Source organism: Macadamia integrifolia, chromosome 7 (assembly GCF_013358625.1).
Source record: "Macadamia integrifolia cultivar HAES 741 chromosome 7, SCU_Mint_v3, whole genome shotgun sequence".
In the NCBI taxonomy this organism is placed as follows: Eukaryota; Viridiplantae; Streptophyta; class Magnoliopsida; order Proteales; family Proteaceae; genus Macadamia; species Macadamia integrifolia.
In genome coordinates, this window is record NC_056563.1 from 7,823,216 (window position 1) to 7,831,699 (window position 8,484).

Genomic DNA, 8,484 nt, shown 5'->3' on the forward strand with positions numbered 1-8,484 from the left:
TAATCTCTCTTCTGCATAGTGAAACATCTTCTTCTTTGCCCAAGGACGTAGAACACCACTATGGTGTGTGAACCTCGTTAAATCTCTATGTCGTGCAGATGTTTTGTCTATTTATTTTCGTATTTTCTTGGTGTTTGATTTAACAAATTGGTATCAGAGGTTTGGATTACTTCGATCCATGTCCTCTTCAATGAAATACGATATTGATAAGTTCGACGACAACATCAGTTTTAGTCTATGACAGGTTCGAATGATGACTGTTCTTACACAGCAAGGTTTGAAGAAAACTTGCAACTATGTCCGATGATTATTGGAATAATTTAGATGATAAAGCCCTTTCAACTTTTCAGTTGTGTCTTTCAAATGATATTCTACAGGAAGTTCTCTCAGAGAAAACGACTGCAGAGTTATAGGAGAAGTTAGAGAATCTCTACCTCACCAAATCCCTCACCAATAAGTTGAGATTGAAGCAACAACTGTATACCCTTCATATGAGTGAATGTACTTCTATTAAATCCCACATATCTGAGTTTAATTCTATTGTTACTGATTTGAAAATGATAGATGTTAAAATAGACGATGAAGATTTGACCCTATTATTGTTATATTCTCTGCCTCCATTTTATAAACATTTTAGAGATACCATGATTTAGGGTAAAAAGACAATTTTTGTTGAGAATATCAAAATGAATCTGCAAAGCAAGCAGAAGATTGATGATGAGTTGACATCTACCAATAAATCTAATGGCATTGGTTTGGTAGCTAGAGGGAAAACAAGTGAAAGGGGTTCAGAAGGTGACAAAAAGAATGCTAGATCAAAATCTAAGTACAAGAATTTGACGTGTAATTACTGTAAGAAAAGTGGACATATTAAATCTGAATGCTATAAGCTTTTAAATAAGTAGAAAGTAGGTGGTAGTGCCCAAAATCAACAGAAGAGAGATGATTCTGTAGAAGCTAGTATTATTGAAGATGAGAGTGAGTCTGACATGCTTTTGGTGATTGGTGACAGAGTCAGATCACAGGATGAATGGATTATTGACTCTAATTGTTCCTATCATATGTGTCCCAATGGTGAATGGTTCTTCATATACGAATCAGTTTGAGGTGGAGTTGTGTTGATAAAAAATAATGCTTCTTGTAAGACTATTGGAATAAGAACGATCAACATCAAGATGTATGATGGCATTGTCAGAACCTCGTCTAATATCAGGTATGTCCCTGATTTGAAGAAGAATCTCATCAGTTTAGGCACTCTTGATTCAAATGGGTGTAAGTATATAACTGAAGGTGGAGTCATGAAGATCATTAAGAGTATTCTCTTGTTGATGAAAGGAATCAAGGTTAGCAGTTTGTATGTGTTGCAGGGTACTACAGTCACTGGGTCTGTTGCAGCCGTTTCATCATCTATGTTTGAATTAGATGTCACAAATTAATGGCACATGAGGTTAGGCCATATGAGTGAAAGAGGGATGGCATCATTAAGTAAAAGGGGCTTGTTGTTTGGTCAGAGTACAAGAACAATGGAGTTATGTGAGCATTGTGTGTTTGGGAAGCAGAAGAGAGTCAGTTTCAGTACTAATATTCACAGGACCAAGGAAACTTTAGACTACATTCATTCAAACTTGTGGGGACCCTTGGGTGCCCGATTGAGACCGACCTAATAACACCAACCGAGACCGACCTATTGTGCACCAGCCGTAATGATTGTAGAATACCTATTTTACCCCCAAATTAAAGAGTAAAAACTAAAAAGTAAAGACGTTCACATTTTAAATAATGGTTATATTTGGTATCATTTATTGATTTATTGCCATTTTTTTAGGCTTGCATGAGTGGGCTGGAAAATAAGAGCACATTTTAAACAGGACCCGTTTAAAAATCGGTTAAAACCCGTTTAACATCAAACATGTCCATAACCCGATTAAGGCCCGACTAAAGCCCGATTAAGGTAGCCCGATTATAGCCTGAGGCCGACCGACTGAATATAAAACGTACCATGCCCTCATTAACTAAGCCCGATTAGTTAAATGGGTGGACACGATGCAGCCTTTGAAAGTCTTCAAGCCCAATTAAGCCCGACCAAAATCGGACCGACCCTATCGGTTGACACCCCTACACCCCAGCAGAATGGAGTGGCAGAGTGAATGAATTTCTTTTTAAAAAAGGTAAGGTATATATTATCAAATGCAGGATTGGACAAGGAGTTCTGGGTAGAAGCAATTAACACAACAACCTTTTCGATGAATCGATCTCCTTACATAGCTATTGAGTGCAAGACTCCAGAGGAAATTTGGTTAGGTAAGCCTGTAGAATATTCTAATTTAAAAGTATTTGGATGTCCTTCTTATGCACATGTGAATGAAGGGAAGTTGGGACCTAGGACTAAGAAACGCATTTTTCTTGGGTATGGATCTAGAGTGAAAGGATACAGGTTGTGGTGTTCTGATGCAAAGTCTCCAAAATTTCTTATAAGTAGAGATATTACTTTTGATGAATCTGTTATGTTGCATCCTAGGAAAAAAGCTCCTATTCATTATGATGAAGGTCAAGAAAAATCTAGAGAGAATGTCAAGTTTGAAATTGATGGTTCATCTTCAAACAAAACACAATCTACTTCAGTTTAACTGTCTACTTTTACTAAAGGAGATGGCGTTCAAGAGAATCAAGAAAAGCGGTACAACATTGCCAAGGATAGACCAAGGAGAAATATTAGACAACCACAAAAGTATGTACATAATGAATTTGTTGCTTATGCATTTTCTGTTGCAGATACAATTGAAAATAGTGAGTCTGCACCATATTCTGAAGTTGTTATTTCAATTGATTCTACAAAATGGTTGGTTGCCATGAATGAGGAGATGGAATCTCTTCATAAAAATCAGACTTGGAATCTTGTTAAGCTGAGGACAGGGAAGAAAATTGTTTGTTGCAAATGAGTCTTCAAGAAGAAGGAATCTGCCTCAGGTGTTGAAGATGCTAGGTACAAGGCATGTTTGGTTACAAAGGGCTATAGTCAGGTACAAGGAATTGATTTTAATGATGTTTTCTCACATATTGTCAAGTATAGTTCTATTCGTATCCTACTTGCTCTAGTTACTATGCATGATTTGGAGTTGGAGCAACTTGATGTGAAAACAACATTCTTGCATGGTGAACTACAAGAACATATTTATATGTATCAACCTGAAGGGTTTGTTATTAAAGTAAATGAGACCATGTATGCTTGTTGAAGAAGTCCCTCTATAGGGGTGTCAAACGGTGCGATTTTGGTTATTCAGTTCGATTTCAGTTCGATTTGCATTTTGATAAGGTGAAACCAAAACCGCATCGGATAGGAATAAGGTGAAATCAGAATCATTTTCATCCGATTTCGATTTTAGTGATTTTTAATCGATTTTTGTTATTCGGTTCACAACCGGTTTACATGGGGTTAATAGTGTCATTTTAGAAAATGGTTTGCATCCTACAACTAGCATGAATCATACATATATTAAATTTCCTAAAGAGTTAAGACAATATACATTTATTTTTTCAAGGACAATATACTTTCTATGTAAAAGATTACATATATTATAACTAATTAACTATGATCCTAGAATTAGAAAATTAACAAGTGTCATTGTGTTAAAGTGAAGCTCCCTTCTTAGCTAGTACTTTGCTTTTTTTTTTTCTCCCATTTTTTCGTAGAGCCCCATCGAAATCCAAAACACTCTAAGTCTTTAATACTAGGTGCCGGTTAACCATCGGTTTTTCAGTTTGGTTCAATTTCGAACTAGAATTATGGCCTATAAAACTAAAATCGGATCAATTTACTATGGTGCGGATCGGTTCGATTATAACCGGTCAGTTTTGGTAAATGGTTTCGATTATATATTGACAGCCTTATCCCTATATGGTTTGAAACAGTCTCATAGACAGTGGTATAAAAGGTTTGATTCAATTATGGCTAGTTTTGGATACTGCAGGTGTTAATATGACGGTTGTGTTTATTTCAGAAAGCTCTCTAATGGATCATTCATATATTTGCTGCTTTAAGTTGATGATATGTTGATTGCAACAAAAGACATGAATGAGGTCAATAGTTTGAAGGAACAATTAAGCTCTGAATTTGAAATGAAAGATTTGGAGGTAGCAAGGAAGATCCTTGGTATGGAGATCAAGATAGATAGAAAAGCAGGGAAGCTATGGCTATCTCAACAGAAGTACACTGAGAAGGTATTGAATCGTTTTGGTATGAAAGATGTCAAACCTGTAAGTACTCCTCTTATATTTCATTTTAGATTTTCAACTGCTCTATCACCTTAGATAGATGAAGAGGTGGAGTACATGTCACGTGTTCCATACTCTAGTGCAATTGGCTCCATTATGTATGCTATGGTTTGCACTTGTCCCGACATTTCACAGGCTATCAGTGTGGTGAGCAGATACTTGTCATGTCTAGGTAAAGCTCATTGGGAAGCAGTGAATGTTATTTTATGGTTGTCCTTGTTGGCAACTCGGCCACGTAGCGGTGATGACGTGGCCATTTTGGGTGACGTGGATGAAAATGATGACATGGTAGTGTCCAGTGTCACCGATGAGATAATAGAGCAGCTTGGTATGCATGGAGTGGTTTAATACATCATTAATAGGTGGTGCGGGTTTCTGGGTCAAAACTGGTAAAATTGACCTATTTACGATCGAGGGAATTTTTGACAGTGAAAATGATATTTTTGGAAGATCGGTTCTTCATGAAAAATATATATTGTAATCTACCTAGTCCAGTGCATTTGATTTCGTCACATTACGATACCGTATGAAGAAGTTACGGCATTTGTAGCAGTCGAGGGCAGTTTCGGCATTGAAGATGAATTTTTTAAAGGAAGTATTCTACATGTAACAATACGGAAAAAATGCAATCTTTCCAATGGTTCTTATTTCATCGCATTCTGATTCCGTATGAGAAAGATACGTCATTAGAAAGGTGTAGGGGCATTTTGGTCTTTTTACATGGATGATTCAGATGATTGAGTCTTCTAAAAAGTCGTAGAACATCTAGTTAAGATTCCAACGCACTTTGTTTCATCTCAATCGGATATCGTATGAAAAAGTTACAAGTGTTTCCGTAAAGTCGGTTCGAAAATCCAAACCGAAAATCCATCAGTTGCTCTCGGTGTTGGGTGGATTTTTCGGAATTTATTTTTGAAATTTGAAGGGCTTTTGTGCAATTTAAAGATTTTGAAGGTCTGAGTTGCAAGGGGTCTTTAAGCACTGAAACATATGGAGACAGGGGCTTGATTGTAATAAAGAGGAGTAAAGGGAAGTGAAATGGATGGCCAAGATTCGACCACGTAGGCTTGATGCCCATCCAAAGGCTGCTGAGATTTTGCGCTGACATGGATGAGACAGATGCTTGCACGTAGAATTTGATTGGTTAGGTGCATAATTCTTGATGCACTGGCGCTACACCTTATCAAGGTATGTTGTAGTGTTTCGCGCGTATATAGAAGGTATAAAAAAGATTCTGATCTTAATGATCTCATAAAATCTGATTAAAGCATCATGGAGGATTCAGATCTAATGGTCGATATGCATTTCTCTTTTGTGAGTGGGAGACAAGCTCCCTTAAAATCCGAAAAAGCAACCAATCATAGATCGACAACACTTCTGACGATGTCAGTGCCTACGTCATGATGACATCATCGAGATTCAAATTTAATGGTTTGGATCTATTGTCCGTTGGTTTAATCCGACGGCTTAGATTACAAGATCTTTTATATGAGATCTACGGTCAGATTTCGCCCCTGTTGCGCGCGCCACCGGTGTAGCCTACGCCACCCCTGCGAAGATACCATTTCAGGCTATCTTATTGCTCCAACTTCAAATGGTCATATCTCCCTCATTTTAACTCGGATTTGGGTGAACCAAGTTGCAGCTTCTTCGTTTTTTCAAGCCCTATACCATGGAAACAAGAAAAATGGATTTTGAGTGAAAAAATGCTACGGTTTTGGTAGAAGAAGCTTTCCCCTCTTTGTTGGTCCTTGAATGAACATACATTCTTGATGATAAATGTTCTTAGGCCATTAAAAGAGGTAAAAGAGGTGGTTGAAGTGTGTTAATGGTACCTTAACTCAAAGCCAAGGAAGAAGAGAAGAAAGCAAGGATGTGTTTGCTTTGAAGAGCAAGAAGCCAAGGAGAGAGAAGGTGTGAGCACCAAACTTGTCAGTACAAGTTTCCAGTCATCCCAGGCAATCGGTTGTGAGATTCTCTAACCTTTGATTTTACATTATATGTATGTATGTATGTTAGGGTTAGTTGTGGATGAATGTATATATGCTAGGTTAGTTGTGGATGAACTGTAAGCATGCTAGCTAGTTGTGGATGCATATGTTAGGCAGAGCTTGACTGTAGGGCATTGATATAAGCCCAATTTAATTGTATTATTTATTGTGTGCTTAGTGAGTGCTAAGCACCGGGAGTGGGTGCTCCCGTGTAGTGGGTGCTACACATTATATCGGCACTACGAGTGCCATCTCAGCTTCGGCTTGAGAAAATTGGGTGTGGGTGCTCCCGACTGTGGGTGCAGTCAAAAGTAGTGTATTGAGTAGGTACGGGCACTACTCCGGGGATGTAAGCAATTTGCCGAACCTCGTAAAAACCCTATGTTGTGGGTGCTTGTTGTTTGTATTTTATATTGAAGTGCGTGGAATGTGGAATGGGTGTGCATACTTGGAAGTGCCTATGAGAGGCTGAGTGTGCGTACGACTGTATGCAAACAGGGACAGGTATATCAGGTTTTTCTTGGTCAGACATCAGACAGGTTTTTGGGGATCGGAATTGGACTCACTGATTCACCCCCCTCTCAGTGACTGCCGGGTTACAACAATTGGTATCAGAGCCGATACTCAGTGACAGTTTGATCAACAATTGAGTGATCCAGAGGTAACGGCAGTGACAGTATGGCAAGTGAATGTTATTCTGGACATGCACCAAAGTTTGATGGATCTGATTTTATCTTGTGGAAGAGGAGAATGCAGTCGTACCTAGGTTCACTAAGTTATGATGTTTGGGTATCAGTTTTGATTGGGTACAAGGAACCTGAAGGAGATCCAGTTGACAATGAAGCTAAGAAGGCTTATTGTTACAATCAAAAAGCTGTGAATGCAATATTCTCAGCATTGGATAAGAGTGTGATGGCTAAGGTAATAGATTGTGACTCAGCCAAGTATATCTGGGGAAGATTGAAGAACATTTATGAAGGAGATGAAAAGATAAGGAAAGCAAAGCTTCAGACCTTCAGAGGCCAGTTTGAAATTTTATTAATACAAGAAGGATAAAATATTGACACCTATATGACCAGGGTAAATGAAGTGGTCAACTCTTTTAGGGGTCTGGGAGCCAATTTAGAAGATTCAGTTGTTTGTCAAAAAATCCTGATATCTTTGTTGCCCAAGTATGACTCCAAGGTGTCAGCTATTGAAGAGGCAAAGGACCTAAACACTATCACTCTTGATCAAGTGCATGGCACTTTCACAGCTCTTGAAATGAGATGAAAAAAGGGTAAGTCCACTGACAAACAAGCTGCTTTCAAGGCAATGAGAAATTTAAAAATCAAGGAGAAGAAGAAGCAGTCTATGGAGGATACTGATGAGAGTGAAGATGAGGTTACATCTCATTTCACCAGAAAGTTGAAAAGGGGAACAGGAAAATATAAAGACAAGTTGCCTTTCAAATGCTTCAACTGTGGAAGGGTTGGACATTTTGCAGCCAAGTGTCCTAACCAAGGAAAAATAGAAAGTGATGAAGATGAAAGTGAAAAGAAAATTCATTTCAAGGGAAAGAAGAAATTCTTCTCAAACAGATACAAGAAAGGCAAGGACAAGAAGAAAAGTTTGGTTTCTAAGAAATGTAGTGACACATCTGATGAAGAGTCTGAAGAATCATCTAATGATGAAGATGATGTGGCTATGTTCATGGTCTCAATAGATATGGAAGAAAACAAAGAAGATTCTTCTAATAAGGAAGATTTTATAGAAGAAGAAGAGGAAGACGATAAATCACATCTAGAGGCTGAACTCACAGTTGCCCTTAGAGAGCTTAAAAGAGAAAGGAAGAAAGTGAAAAAAGGTCACTAAAGACCTTAAGGGGCAAGAACAAATAGTTCTTGAGTTGAGAGATCAAGCCAATAAGTCAAGGAAGACCTTAGATGATCTTGAGTATCAACTCTCACAGAAGACTATTGACTGCAACACTCTTGAGTTAGAGAAAGTGGCTTTGAAAGCACAACTAGATGAGCAATATGAGATTCTTGCACAATTTGATGGTTATGCAAATGAGCTAGCCTTATTAAAGGCTAAGGTTGAAGACTATGGGAGAACTGAGATTGAGAGAGAAGACTTAGAAAATGAAGATGTTGAAGATGACTCTACTCCAAAAGAGCATCCTAGCAGTAAGAAGCTTAATGACATCATCAATGCTCAAAGATCGACTCACATCAAATTT